The following is a 15,221-nucleotide window of genomic DNA, read 5'->3' on the forward strand; positions in this document are numbered from 1 at the left end:
AATACCAAAACACACCTCCAGCCCAAAGGCTACCCGCCTTCAAGGTGCGACCACTCCTCGAATCTGTGCTCTGAATTTTTCGTAAACTATACCTTTAAATACAAGGTGAGAAAATTTTGCACCAATCTTAATAAAGGTATTTATTACTAAAGTCATTCAAACTCCACCTTGAAGGCAAAAAATAGTATAAAAATAGCCCAAGAAAGGGGGGATGCTAGGGAAGATACCATCATGGACAAGTCAGGAAGGATCCCATCACTGACTGCCTTTGACTCCTGGGACCATTTGATGGGCTGAGCCTTTCTTCCCCCGCATAGGGACACCTGTGGGTAAGACTTAGACTATACCAAGTGCTTCTTCGGAAAACTTAGAAATCTGTCTAGAGGGTTACCTGTTACATTTATAGCCAGGCTGTACTGTTTATAACTTTATTGCACACTTTGTACTATTAACAATATTTTCACCTCACACGTGCCTTGCAGACAGCGTTTATATCGCCAGCAAACCATAAGAACCTTCATATCTGTTTTCTTCGGAAAACTTAGAAATCTGTCTAGAGGGTTACCTGTTACATTTATAGCCAGGCTGTACTGTTTATAACTTTATTGCACACTTTGTACTATTAACAATATTTTCACCTCACACGTGCCTTGCAGACAGCGTTTATATCGCCAGCAAACCATAAGAACCTTCATATCTGTTGCTGACATAAACTGCACGCTTAAGTAGCTAGCCATTTTGGTTTCTCATTGAATGCGACCAAACATTAGGGAATGGCCGTGTTAGCTCATGAGCATGACTAGACTGAAGGTGCAGTCCACTATTAGTGTATCTGGAATTGTGATAGTTTAATGTATTAAATGCAACCAGACTGGTAGTGGTGAATTGGGCATCACTCAGAACTTAAACCTAGCCGCACCTAGCCTCCCATCTTGATGAGGAGTGTGAGAATGCAAGGGGGTTTATTTTCTACCAAAACTATTTTGCCTCCTGACGCAAGAGTAGGATACTGTACTTTTCAATGTCTATAATTAAACATTCACAAGTATAAAGTTACAGTATGTCAAAATTGTAGGAGTAGTTTCATAATTACTCTTCTACACAAACAAATACTAATTAACTAAGGATGACTCTAGGAAGGTACCTTACTTCTTTTCTCATAATCTGGATTGCTCAGTGAATCCTACTTCAGCCACTTGTGAAGTCCATATGACTACTAATGATAGCCACAGGCAGTGAAACAACTTTCATCTGGCAGCATTAATCTTCTATGGTTTGCAACACATTTGATCTGTTGTCTTTACTAATACTTTAGTGGTGGTATCATCATTAAATAGATCTATAATAATTTTTAGTCTTAATGATGCTGAGAATTAATAGAAAAATCTGGTATCAGAGTTGTAGGAGGTTTTGAGATCGTAACATAATTGCAACATTGGTGAACACACAGATGCAGAGGTTTCTGAGGGCTGGAATCATCTTATCCAATTCTATTTTTCTGGAATCTAGCCATGGCATTTCAGTTAGTCACAGTTATTTAACAGAAGTAGGAGAATGAAAGAAGCTGGGAGAATACTTCACCTCATGATATGACTGTTGCCACTGATTATAACTTTTATAGTTATAGCATATATAAACATATAGCATATGCCTATATGCTTAGTATATGTGAGGTATTCAACCTCTATATAGATGAAGTTGTGAGATGAATTCCATCTTCACTCTTGACAAGATGTAAGGTGAGCTAAATTGCTGCGAAATAGGCCACTTGTCTTCTTACATCAGCATGGCAAGAAAGCATCTTTGTCACATTTCGTGCAATGTGCTTAAATGAGACAGCTTTTTTTCTCACTTTTTCCCCCACTCTCCCTAATAAGCTTGCTACATTCTTAGTATATAAGAAATTATTCCCCTTTTTTTTATTATTTCAAAAGATACACAATACTGCTGATGTAATTTTATATTCTTACCATTTTCCTTATGAACAGAAGGTTCACTGTCTTCCCATCATTACTGAAAAATGCAGATGACTTAGCCTTAATATTAATTATTTTAGTAGATTATTTTAGTAGTAGTAGATGAAAATTATTAAATTTAAAAATTCAGCATTCTGCTTAAGAAATCAGCTAGGTATTGGAGAAATTTGCAATTATTATTATTGCTTTTACTCTGGAAAGATAGTGGAATACATTCCAACCACATCTGCAGTTAGTTGTAATCAAAGATTCTTTATATGTTCACATTTTTATTTTGAAGTTCAAAGAAATTCAAATAGATTGAAATTTATATTGACTATATCTTAACCCACCCCAGATGATAGGCTAGTTACAGCAAGGAGGCTGAGGGAAGACGTTATTGCTCTCTCCAGCTACCTGAGATTGTAGTGAGGTGAGGGTTGGTCTCTTGTCCCAAGTAACATCTGACAGGACAAGAAGAAATGGCATTAAGTTATGCTGGAGGAGGTTTAGGATGGATATTAGGAAACATATTTTCACCAAAAGGGCTACAAATCATTGGAATGGGCTGCCCAGGGAAGTGGTCAAATGACCATTGCTGGAGGTATTTAACAGACAGGTAGATGTGGTGCTTAGGGACACGGTTAGTGGTGGTTTGGGTAGTGGTTTTTTTCTGTGTTTGCTTTTTTAATGTTAAAAAGTATATTAGCTGCCTGAAGTTCATTAATCTCTTCCGTTTACGACCATTTGTAGGTCACTGTTTTTGGGCACTAAGGTGGACATTTCATATATATGCCCATTTGGATTTAATTAATGAGGAGGACCCAAATATAAGTCTATTGTGGTTTATCACTGACAAAGCTAGAGAAAGAAATTCCATACCAGCCTTACTTCTCTGTCTGAGTTTCTTGAAGTGAGAAGCTAACAACATTTTGTACCTGTATCATATTTTTAATAGCTCATATTTGTAGTAAGGCTCTTCTGCATCCAGCTCTGGGGCATGTGGAAATGGATCATTATAATTGTCAAATGACATAGAAAATGACCATTCCTCACTGTTGATTTGTTAGGGTTTTTTTCAGGAGGAGAACTTTGGAGAGTATGTATTCAATAAGCTCATGGCATCAGTTTAATTTTCATGATTAAAGAGAAAACCATACGTAAGTTACATCACTGTTCACAAAGCTAATTTTGCCTACTAAGTAAAGTGAAGTTTTTAACACGTGCCCACTGCATGCCAAACTGATAACCTCTAAACATATACACATGGACACACGCACATTTGCAGAACATTTTTGAAGAATTTTGATTTACCATGTTATTAAAATATTTTTATTTACTTGGTTGCTATTTCATCTCACAGTAAAATTCTCTACCATTAATAATATTTCCCATTTTCATTGAAATCACTGAAATTTCATTTTCTTTAGCACAAAAAGATATTAAATCAAGCCCTAAGATTTCTGGAGTTTACAGTACACAGAACTACTTAGTTACAAAGACCACCAAAAGAAGATACTTTTTAAAATTTGCAAGTTTTAATGAGAACCCTGGTGGAATCAGTGATCTTTCAGGGTTTAGAAGATCTATGATAACTCATATTAGGCTACTTTAGGTGCATTTTAAGTTGACTAAAATAAAATAAAATGAAAAGCAAGATTTTTACCTGAATGTCATCTGCAAAACTATTGATGCGAAAAAATGAGAATACTGATTTTACAAAACTTGCAAAGCTGAGAGAGTTTCTTTATCTCCTAGATGTTGAGGTTGTCAGGAACACAAAGGTACTAGAACATAAATTCTGTTTAAGTTGAGTCTATAAACAGTTCCAGCAAAACTTGCCAAACTGTCAGGCTGCTTCCATATATTTTGCACTTTTTTTCAGGCAAGACATAAACAAAAGCCCTGCTGATATTAAATTACAAAAAGTACTCTAGCTAATAGCATCTTTATGGAGCGCCTCAAAAGCCAAAAGGGAAAGGTTGACTGTTACTAGAAAACTTTTCATGGATACTCAAAAAGAGTGGACTTAAGCTATAGTGACCCTTAGGGCTGAGGAAGACAGTGAACTTGCCAGTGCACTTGCTTAGAGATTTTTGCAGTATTTAGAACACCATCCTTTAAGAATGTTTTAAAGTAAGTATTCGCAGTGGGAAAAAAATTAGACATTTTTAAATCTTCTCACAGGTTCTAGCATTGAATATATATACAGAAGCTAACCACCAGAAGTCAGTGAGGAGTTTTATTTACTTAAGTTTTATTCAAGCATAAACTGGTGGAAAAACGTTTTTCTTGACATTTCAAACAATGTGAATTTTTGCTTGCTTTGACAGTATAATTCTCAGTAATAGTGAAGCTGGAGTAGGTATCTTGGCAACAAAACCAACTCTTTGACAAACTCAGTGATGGTTTTCCTGAAAGCTTTGTTCATGTGACAGTACTTTTCAGTATTTAAAGTATCAGTATCTTGTTCATTGCCTATCATACACATTTATATCATCTAGTTTGAAAAAACAACAGGCAGAGAGACAGCTCACGCTAAATTCACGTGCTATGAGATTTAAATAGCTATTAGTTTATTAAGCACCATCAGACCACACTAGAGAGAACTGTTGAGTATTCCCAGAATTTGAACAACACCCCTGTAAGGCAGAAGTCTGAGTAAAGCTAGCTAGTACTGGCTGAAAAAAGCACCTTTGAATCCTTTAGTTTGCAACAACCATAAACATTCTGTTTGCATTGCATTTTTGATCATTTGGTTTCTGTACTATCTACCAAACTAGAAGTATTTTTTAAGCTGAACACTTTTGCAGATCTGGCTTCCTGTATTATTCATCATTCTACCAGCAAATATTGTACAAACAGCTGCAGTTACAGAAATTCTGTAAAATTACCAGTATCAAAGATCAAACACTTTGCAGTGACTTAGAATCAGGATGCAACTAGGAAATCCTTTAATGTACTGACCTCAAATCTCTTCCCAAAATACAAAGAGCAAGCGTGTGTTAGGATGTTATGTTTCATTTGACAGTGTGAAACATGGACAACCTTTGATACACCAAATAAAAAAATGTATTATTGACTTTGTGGAAACACTTCTAAGACTTACTTTATTTTGGCAGCACTGGACCAGGATCAAATGCTGAACCCCTCAGTGAAGGAGGGAGGAAATACTCATTCTAAATACAAACATGATGAATCTCAGCAATGTGAACATTCACTTAGAAGGCCGTGCTTTCAGCTAATTTTTAAAAGAACTGGGTGTATAAAAATCAGAAGTAGCCTTAATATTTTATACATTATACACAGAAGAAATACAGAAACTTTTCATACATTGATAACATTTCAAAGATTTCAAGAGTGCATGTAATGACTCTGTAGTACAATGATATAACTAAGTTCCTGTTTGTCAGCATATCCTTTTCTTTAAAACATGTAGATATTAATTATTGTTTAATATTCACTACCACAGTGTTTCTCATACATAGGACAAGCTTTTAAACGGTGCTAGGAAATTACAACTCAGTAAATATTTACAGTATATAACTCTTCCGAGATGTAGCTCAAATAAAGCAGATTGGATTCTGGCAAGGTTTTCATAGGACTAAATTTTCCTTGAGAGATCAAGATTGGATTGTTCCTTTTGCTATACATGTATATCTTTTAGACAGTACATTTCTAAGTGATCCTTGAATACTGTTTGAATAAGGTTTGAATAAGGACCAGTTCAGTTGATTCAAGAACATTATCAGAAGCTGATGTGTTCTTTCATATATTATTTCATTATGTATTTAGGTAACTCTTGATCTTAGCTCACTCAGAATTTCATATGAACTATAGAAAACCAGAACTATGTCCAATCAGTTAATGACTCTACTGGGTTTCAGGTAATCATACACGTGCATTTAATTACAAAATCCATTTAGGCACTATCTGTAAACATACGTAGAGTTAAGCCAGAAATCTGGACATGCTGAAATATGATATTTTTCCACTTTAGCAAGGGGAAAGCAAATCCATTGATTGTTCACAGGTACATATGGTTTCAAATCTCATCAAGTGTCCTGGTTTGAGGTAAAACAGAACCAATTTTCTTTTCAGTAATTTTTTTTTTCAGTTAAGTCTCTTTTAACTAACTGCATTGACTGAAATTACTGGCATATTTTTCAGACAGTGTCCACTTCTAGCAGATAATGTCTGATGTTTATGGTTAATGCCAAGGAATAGTATGTGGAAAGGCTCTTGTTATACTTATTGCCATAACAACCAACATCAGTCAATTTTGTCATACACCCCATTGGAGTGTTGGAAGTGGAAGAGCACAGAGGGGTCCCACCCGTAGGGAGAAGTGTGGGTGAACAGGATTGTGGAAGTAGCAGAGACCAGAAGAAGGATTGTACCCACCACCAGCCTGTGGAACACTCCTGTATTTGTAATACTGAAGAAAAGTGGCAAGTGGCTATTGTTACATGACCTTTGAGCTATAAATGCAGTTATTGAGCCCATGGGTGCACTACAGCCTGGTCTTCCTTCTATGCTGCCTCAAAACTGGCCAATAGCCATCACTGATCTCAAAGACTGTTTTTTTGTTATTTCTCTACACCCAAAGGATGCACCCTGGGTTACATTCTCTGTACCATCTGTCAATCAGGAAGAGCCAACACAACGATATCTTTGCACTGTGTTGCCACAAGGTATGCTAAATAGCCCAACTATCTGCTAACTAACTGTAGCAAATGCTTTGCAACCTGTCCGAAATGCAAACCCTCATGTTGTAATTTATCGTTACATGGATGACATCCTTTTAGACGCCGAAAAGGACAAAGACCTGCAGTCAGGCATCTGCCAAGTCCACCTTTCTGTCCAAGGAGGAGGCTTGCACATAGCTGAGGAAAAGGTCCAACATGAACCACCTTGGAAATATCTAGGATGGAAAATCACACCATCCAGCCACAAGCACTGCAGCTGGCGTTACAAATAAAGACTCCGAATGATCTGCAAAAATTGGCTCAGACCTTTTCTGGGTATCACTACACAAGATCTATACCCCCTGTTTCAATTGCTAAAGGATGATCCTGACTTGAACTCTAAAAGACAGCTGACACCTACTGGACTGCAATGTCTAACCTTACTTTCTCATACCCCACTTTCCAATGCAGTTACAGCATTCACAGATGGTTCCAGGAAAACACACAGGGCAGTAGTCCTTTGGTGATCCACCGATGATCTCTGGAACCAAGATATAAAATGTGTCGATGGATCGGCCCAAGTTGTTGAACTTGCAGCTGTTGTGCGTGCTTTTCAGCTTTTTTCTGATGTAAATCTCAGTATCATAACTGATTCTTTATATGTTACAGGAATTGTTCAGTGTAAAGAAGGCACTTTGCTAAAGGAAGTCAACAACCCAGTGTTATTCGGACAACTTCAAAAATTATGGCATTATGTTTCCTACCGTAAATTACCCTATTATGTCACGCATATACAGTCACACACCTCTCTGCCAGGACCCCTAGCCCAGGGCAACCATGCTGCTGACAAAGCCACACTCACCCTCACCACATTGCAGTTATTTCAACAAGCACAGCTTTCACATAACTTTTTTCACCAAAATAGGAAGGCACTGCAAAAGCACTTTCAGCTAACCACTGACCAAGCACTTAATATTATCCTGACGTGCCCTGAATACCAATCTATAGCCTCGTTGCTACAACTGGGAGTTAACCCACGTGGTACCTCACTACTGCAAATTTGGCAAACATGTTACATATTTTGGAGAATTTGGTCGCCTAAAGTATGTACATGTCACTGTTGATACTTTTTCTAATTATATCTTTGCCACTGCACATACGGGAGAAAAGAGTCCAGGGGTCCAATGGCACTGGCTGGCAGCTATCGCTGCTATGGGTATACCAGAAACCATCAAGACAGACAATGGCCCTGCTTATGTATCTAAAGACACACAACTTTTTTTACAAGAATGGGGCATTCGCCACATCACTGGAATTCCACACTCCCCAACAGGGCAGGTGGTTGTTGAGCGTGCCCATCAAACGCTAAAGCAATTGCTAATTAAACAAAAAAGGGGGAGTCTGGGAGATCCATCACAGGGACTATGGAAAGCCAATTTTGTTTTGAACTTTCTAAACAGAGAGAACACTGATATGACACGAGTTAATCGACACTTCGGAGCTTCCCCAATGTTCAAAACACGGCCAATGGTCCATATTCGTGATATGGCCACTGGACAATGGGAAGGCCCTGTGCCATTGATAACTTGGGGACGAGGATACGCTTGTGTTTCCACAGGAAATGGTCCCAAGTGGATCCCAGCACGATACGTTCGACTGTATCTAGAAGCCGAGCATCACGAACAACCATCAGAAACGACAGAGCAATGAATCTTTGCTGTTCACAAATGTATTGTTGGTTTTAATGTTATCAGGCCTGATAGTTCTGTTAATGATTATGTTATGTTTGCCATATTTGTTTCCCTGTGTTACAGAAGCATAAATTAAGTGAAATATGCTCAAATGCACACTGTACTTGCCTTGCAAAGCATGTTAGAAAAAGAGTTGCATGTAGAAACCAGCCATAGCATGAGAGAGTTATAGAAAACAATAAGCTTAACAGTATAGTTAATAGTAGTTTTATAGTTTATAGTAGTTTTAATAGTATAGGTTCAATGTAATCATTAGGATATAATATACATGTATATTAACACAAGTATTATTCTGTACATTAAACAAAAAAGGGAGAGATGTGGGTGAACAGGATTGTGGAAGAAGCAGAGACTAGAAGAAGGAACAGAAGAAGCAGGAACACTGACAGGGAAGAACCGGTGAGCAAGTCCTAACGACTCATAAACAAAGCCTGGCAATGCCTGTCAGCTCCAACTGATTGAGGGGAATTCCTCCCCCCTGGCAGTTTGGGGTTGCAGGGGCCTGGGCTGGGCTGGGAAAGAAGATACTTGGTACTATATAAGCGGAGTGTTTGTTATAATAAACGATTCTGGTTGCACCTTTGACCGGGGTCCATACCTTCATATGCTACAGAGGAGTGGACAGGACAGGTGACCCAAAACTGACCAATAGGGTATCCCATACCGTCTCCATCATGTTCAGTATAAAAGCTGATCAAAGGGTCAGCCCTCTTTCTTTAATGGCTAGCATCTGAGGACTCTGTCTGCTCATCTTGCCTTTGATCCCAATCCATGCATTCCGGAATCCAGTTCCGGTATCCAATTCTCATTCATCACTGAGTCCAGTCTGAGACTTTCCCAGTGCCTGTGATGACATTGTGAGAAACACCAGCTCACAATTAGAATTTAAAGAGGAAAAAGTCGCCGAAGCAAAGGTATAAAAAATTTATTGTACGAAACAACGCTGAATCGGGTGCATCTCAAAGCAGAGGCACACCGTTCCTTTAGCTTTTAGATATTTTATACTTCATATCCTGGCCGCCTGAGTTACTGTCCCTCTTCTCATTGGCTGAGAAGTTGGAGCTCACATTCTTCCCAACCGCCTGACCTGTTACAGTTCTAGTTTACACCTTTTTACCTTATAAGGCACACACACTTACTCTACAAAATCATTATCCTAAACACACCTTTGATTAATTGATTACGCTACATGTTATTTCACAGTCTTTACTATCATCTACTGTCCAGTGTTAGCAGTTACAAGCACCCTGGTGGTTGTATCCTCATGTTCATCAGTCACCCTCTAGATGACCTTCATCCACTTATCAGTCTTCACAGTCTTTAGTCAGTCTTCATAGTCCTTTGTCCACTTATCAGTCTGCCATCAGTCTGGCTCTCTTCACCTAGATGACTTTCCATAAACCAGGATCCCTGGACAGCCCCAGGGCATTTCTAAGGATTAGCTGGGCACAATGGATGAGACTCCACTATCACTGAGCCTCCTCCATCAATACAGACACACTAACAAAAAATATATCAATTAGCTGAAGCAAAACTCAGCCCATTTCTCACAACATGATCATCAGTCTGGGAGCTTGATATTGGTTTTGTATGTATTATAGATATTCCATTATTTTCTTATTTATTTTCTTATCTTTTATTTTTATTGTTAAAGCAGATTAGTTTCTTTTCAACCCATAGGTTTCTCTCTCTTATTCTCTCCCTCTTCTCCTCTGGGAAGGGAGAGAGAGGTTAAAGAGAGCATCTGTTGTTCATTTAGTGGCCAGCCCAGCCTAAACAATGACATCAAGAAAACTGCCAGGACCAGGAGGATTGCTAATAATTTGGTGAAGTGCTAAGACCATCTGCTATGTACAGCTGATGTTGATCCCCAAGAAGCCCTTACTAAGCACAGCCTAAGTAGGTTGCAATGATTTTCTGATGTGCTAATATGAATAACGCGGCAGAAGTCTGGATACCTGAGAAGTTCTTACTGACTCACAGAAGGACTCAAAAAAAGTATGTTATGAATATAAATGGGTCACTTTAGTGTGTGAGACATAGAACAGCTGTTTCAGCTGAAACTAAGACGTATCTAAGAATTATAACTCAGATGAGAGAAGAGTTTTCGGGTACTGGTAAACATTGTTAACTTGCTCATGTATAGTCAAAAAAAGTGAAGTGGGAATGTATATGACTCAAGTGGATGCACTGCTCAAGAGTTTTCTACTTAAAAGCTCTTGGACTTTCAAAGGTAGATTTGTTCTGCAGAGGTTTTTGATTCGAGGTTTTTTTCCACATTTTTCCTGACTCTTAAATGTCTTCATGCATCTTACATTTAAATGTATCATTTTTCTTTAAGAGTTGATGGTATTGGGAATAGGACAATGGGAGAAATGTGTTAGTTTGCACTGATGGAGAGAAATTCTGGTAGGGTCTATTAGCTCTCCATTTTTCGTGACATTCATGTTGCATCAGCATCCGACAGGTAGTTATCTTTAAATGTTTAAAGGTGTACTAAGGGATAAATTCTCCATATACATGCATGACGATTTCATCAGCTAAACCTCTGTGAAGACCAATCACAGTTCAGCAGCAACTTTTCTGCCATTGCATGCTGCTGTCTGAAACTGCTTTTTGTCTTGCACTCATGATTAGTATCCCACTTGGACCTCTCTGAAGTGAGAGTCCTAAGATGAGATTTGAGTTCCACTACTTGTACACAAAATAGCATTGACTGAAATTACTGGCATATTTTTCAGACAGTGTCCACTTCTAGCAGATAATGTCTGATGTTTATGGTTAATGCCAAGGAATAGTATGTGGAAAGGCTCTTGTTATACTTATTGCCATAACAACCAACATCAGTCAATTTTGTCATACACCCCATTGGAGTGTTGGAAGTGGAAGAGCACAGAGGGGTCCCACCCGTAGGGAGAAGTGTGGGTGAACAGGATTGTGGAAGTAGCAGAGACCAGAAGAAGGATTGTACCCACCACCAGCCTGTGGAACACTCCTGTATTTGTAATACTGAAGAAAAGTGGCAAGTGGCTATTGTTACATGACCTTTGAGCTATAAATGCAGTTATTGAGCCCATGGGTGCACTACAGCCTGGTCTTCCTTCTATGCTGCCTCAAAACTGGCCAATAGCCATCACTGATCTCAAAGACTGTTTTTTTGTTATTTCTCTACACCCAAAGGATGCACCCTGGGTTACATTCTCTGTACCATCTGTCAATCAGGAAGAGCCAACACAACGATATCTTTGCACTGTGTTGCCACAAGGTATGCTAAATAGCCCAACTATCTGCTAACTAACTGTAGCAAATGCTTTGCAACCTGTCCGAAATGCAAACCCTCATGTTGTAATTTATCGTTACATGGATGACATCCTTTTAGACGCCGAAAAGGACAAAGACCTGCAGTCAGGCATCTGCCAAGTCCACCTTTCTGTCCAAGGAGGAGGCTTGCACATAGCTGAGGAAAAGGTCCAACATGAACCACCTTGGAAATATCTAGGATGGAAAATCACACCATCCAGCCACAAGCACTGCAGCTGGCATTACAAATAAAGACTCCGAATGATCTGCAAAAATTGGCTCAGACCTTTTCTGGGTATCACTACACAAGATCTATACCCCCTGTTTCAATTGCTAAAGGATGATCCTGACTTGAACTCTAAAAGACAGCTGACACCTACTGGACTGCAATGTCTAACCTTACTTTCTCATACCCCACTTTCCAATGCAGTTACAGCATTCACAGATGGTTCCAGGAAAACACACAGGGCAGTAGTCCTTTGGTGATCCACCGATGATCTCTGGAACCAAGATATAAAATGTGTCGATGGATCGGCCCAAGTTGTTGAACTTGCAGCTGTTGTGCGTGCTTTTCAGCTTTTTTCTGATGTAAATCTCAGTATCATAACTGATTCTTTATATGTTACAGGAATTGTTCAGTGTAAAGAAGGCACTTTGCTAAAGGAAGTCAACAACCCAGTGTTATTCGGACAACTTCAAAAATTATGGCATTATGTTTCCTACCGTAAATTACCCTATTATGTCACGCATATACAGTCACACACCTCTCTGCCAGGACCCCTAGCCCAGGGCAACCATGCTGCTGACAAAGCCACACTCACCCTCACCACATTGCAGTTATTTCAACAAGCACAGCTTTCACATAACTTTTTTCACCAAAATAGGAAGGCACTGCAAAAGCACTTTCAGCTAACCACTGACCAAGCACTTAATATTATCCTGACGTGCCCTGAATACCAATCTATAGCCTCGTTGCTACAACTGGGAGTTAACCCACGTGGTACCTCACTACTGCAAATTTGGCAAACATGTTACATATTTTGGAGAATTTGGTCGCCTAAAGTATGTACATGTCACTGTTGATACTTTTTCTAATTATATCTTTGCCACTGCACATACGGGAGAAAAGAGTCCAGGGGTCCAATGGCACTGGCTGGCAGCTATCGCTGCTATGGGTATACCAGAAACCATCAAGACAGACAATGGCCCTGCTTATGTATCTAAAGACACACAACTTTTTTTACAAGAATGGGGCATTCGCCACATCACTGGAATTCCACACTCCCCAACAGGGCAGGTGGTTGTTGAGCGTGCCCATCAAACGCTAAAGCAATTGCTAATTAAACAAAAAAGGGGGAGTCTGGGAGATCCATCACAGGGACTATGGAAAGCCAATTTTGTTTTGAACTTTCTAAACAGAGAGAACACTGATATGACACGAGTTAATCGACACTTCGGAGCTTCCCCAATGTTCAAAACACGGCCAATGGTCCATATTCGTGATATGGCCACTGGACAATGGGAAGGCCCTGTGCCATTGATAACTTGGGGACGAGGATACGCTTGTGTTTCCACAGGAAATGGTCCCAAGTGGATCCCAGCACGATACGTTCGACTGTATCTAGAAGCCGAGCATCACGAACAACCATCAGAAACGACAGAGCAATGAATCTTTGCTGTTCACAAATGTATTGTTGGTTTTAATGTTATCAGGCCTGATAGTTCTGTTAATGATTATGTTATGTTTGCCATATTTGTTTCCCTGTGTTACAGAAGCATAAATTAAGTGAAATATGCTCAAATGCACACTGTACTTGCCTTGCAAAGCATGTTAGAAAAAGAGTTGCATGTAGAAACCAGCCATAGCATGAGAGAGTTATAGAAAACAATAAGCTTAACAGTATAGTTAATAGTAGTTTTATAGTTTATAGTAGTTTTAATAGTATAGGTTCAATGTAATCATTAGGATATAATATACATGTATATTAACACAAGTATTATTCTGTACATTAAACAAAAAAGGGAGAGATGTGGGTGAACAGGATTGTGGAAGAAGCAGAGACTAGAAGAAGGAACAGAAGAAGCAGGAACACTGACAGGGAAGAACCGGTGAGCAAGTCCTAACGACTCATAAACAAAGCCTGGCAATGCCTGTCAGCTCCAACTGATTGAGGGGAATTCCTCCCCCCTGGCAGTTTGGGGTTGCAGGGGCCTGGGCTGGGCTGGGAAAGAAGATACTTGGTACTATATAAGCGGAGTGTTTGTTATAATAAACGATTCTGGTTGCACCTTTGACCGGGGTCCATACCTTCATATGCTACAGAGGAGTGGACAGGACAGGTGACCCAAAACTGACCAATAGGGTATCCCATACCGTCTCCATCATGTTCAGTATAAAAGCTGATCAAAGGGTCAGCCCTCTTTCTTTAATGGCTAGCATCTGAGGACTCTGTCTGCTCATCTTGCCTTTGATCCCAATCCATGCATTCCGGAATCCAGTTCCGGTATCCAATTCTCATTCATCACTGAGTCCAGTCTGAGACTTTCCCAGTGCCTGTGATGACATTGTGAGAAACACCAGCTCACAATTAGAATTTAAAGAGGAAAAAGTCGCCGAAGCAAAGGTATAAAAAATTTATTGTACGAAACAACGCTGAATCGGGTGCATCTCAAAGCAGAGGCACACCGTTCCTTTAGCTTTTAGATATTTTATACTTCATATCCTGGCCGCCTGAGTTACTGTCCCTCTTCTCATTGGCTGAGAAGTTGGAGCTCACATTCTTCCCAACCGCCTGACCTGTTACAGTTCTAGTTTACACCTTTTTACCTTATAAGGCACACACACTTACTCTACAAAATCATTATCCTAAACACACCTTTGATTAATTGTTTACGCTACATGTTATTTCACAGTCTTTACTATCATCTACTGTCCAGTGTTAGCAGTTACAAGCACCCTGGTGGTTGTATCCTCATGTTCGTCAGTCACCCTCTAGATGACCTTCATCCACTTATCAGTCTTCACAGTCTTTAGTCAGTCTTCATAGTCCTTTGTCCACTTATCAGTCTGCCATCAGTCTGGCTCTCTTCACCTAGATGACTTTCCATAAACCAGGATCCCTGGACAGCCCCAGGGCATTTCTAAGGATTAGCTGGGCACAATGGATGAGACTCCGCTATCACTGAGCCTCCTCCATCAATACAGACACACTAACAAAAAATATATCAATTAGCTGAAGGAAAACTCAGCCCATTTCTCACAACATGATCATCAGTCTGGGAGCTTGATATTGGTTTTGTATGTATTATAGATATTCCATTATTTTCTTATTTATTTTCTTATCTTTTATTTTTATTGTTAAAGCAGATTAGTTTCTTTTCAACCCATAGGTTTCTCTCTCTTATTCTCTCCCTCTTCTCCTCTGGGAAGGGAGAGAGAGGTTAAAGAGAGCATCTGTTGTTCATTTAGTGGCCAGCCCAGCCTAAACAATGACATCAAGAAAACTGCCAGGACCAGGAGGATTGCT

Source organism: Calidris pugnax, unplaced genomic scaffold, assembly GCF_001431845.1.
Source record: "Calidris pugnax isolate Ruff unplaced genomic scaffold, ASM143184v1 scaffold153, whole genome shotgun sequence".
Taxonomy (NCBI): domain Eukaryota; kingdom Metazoa; phylum Chordata; class Aves; order Charadriiformes; family Scolopacidae; genus Calidris; species Calidris pugnax.